Genomic DNA, 1,330 nt, shown 5'->3' on the forward strand with positions numbered 1-1,330 from the left:
GGAGGTTGAGGAACAGACTTTGCCCTTTTTGGCCTAGAGGATGAAGGTATGATGGTATGTGCCGATGGTTGTTGTTGTTGTTGTTGTTGGGATTGAGCTGATGGTTGGAAGTAAGTTCTGATGGTAGGTTGCGTTGGTTGAGGTTGAGAGGTGGTTGGTTGTGTAGTTGTTGTAGATGCTGATGGAGGTTGAGTTGGTTGGACATCAGGAAATTTAGTAGTGTATGTGGCTGGGTCAGAGTTTACCAGAAACTGTTTGACAAATGTAGGAATTTGGAGGGGTCTCAAAACAGTTTTCTTATTATCAGCAGATAATAAGTCAGTAAATGCTCTCTTAGCAAGTTTAAATAGTGAAATCAGCTCACTTGCTAATCAGGGTTACAAAAGCTGTAAATAAGTTGACAGAATCTAGCAAAATATATAGTATTTTTATCTTCTATCATCCTATCCCCTATGAATCCTAGTACAGCAGTAGCAAAATCAAAATTAGATTGGGTAATCAGAGCATACCCAATTTGCTGACTGAGAATAGGAATTGCATCAAAGTTTGAACACTTGTTTGCAAAGGTTCTTGTGATGCAATCAAAGAAGAAACTCCACTCCCTCCTGATGTGGGGTCTATTTAGTTGTCCAAGCTTTGCCAAAGTTTGCTCATAGCCCAGATTGGCCATTAGCTGTTGAAGAGCTGGCTCCTCAACAGTGGAAAAAATGCAGTTGTCTAGCAGATAAAGTGCTTATCGAACTGTGGCCAAAGTCACCACATGCTCATCATCCCATATAGTAAAGATAATACTTGGGGACTCATTGGCACCACCATCATCATACACTCCTGACCTCCAGAACTCCAGCACTTGAGTTCCTGAGAATGTGTCTGGTTAGGTCAGTGCATAACCTATTTCACTTCGAGAAAAAAAGTCTTGGATGAAGTGAAGTTCTGATGGAGCTTCATCCTTAGAGAGAATAGCTGAGTAGTTGTTAGGAACAAACTTAGCTCCATTGAAAACTATGTCTTTTGGTTCCATTTCTGTTAAAAATCAAGTGAGAAAAATAGTGTTTGCAAGGTGTTTGATAAAATGTCTGTATGAAAAAAAGCTTCAGAGAATATTAGTGGGTGAGAGAAAATAAGAGAGATAAGAGAATGAGAGAAGTAGGTAAAAGATTATAAAATATTTTAACTTTCTTATTTATACAACCCACGTGAAGTATGGCAGACAGTTTACATCTGGCAATATGTGAACAATCAATAGTTAAAGCAGGAGTTAGTGGGCACGGGAAATAAGTAATAATTACTGTGCACATGCAGTTTTTCAAGAAAAACACGTTTACCACTA

This window comes from Apium graveolens, chromosome 10 (assembly GCF_009905375.1).
Source record: "Apium graveolens cultivar Ventura chromosome 10, ASM990537v1, whole genome shotgun sequence".
NCBI classification, from domain to species: Eukaryota; Viridiplantae; Streptophyta; class Magnoliopsida; order Apiales; family Apiaceae; genus Apium; species Apium graveolens.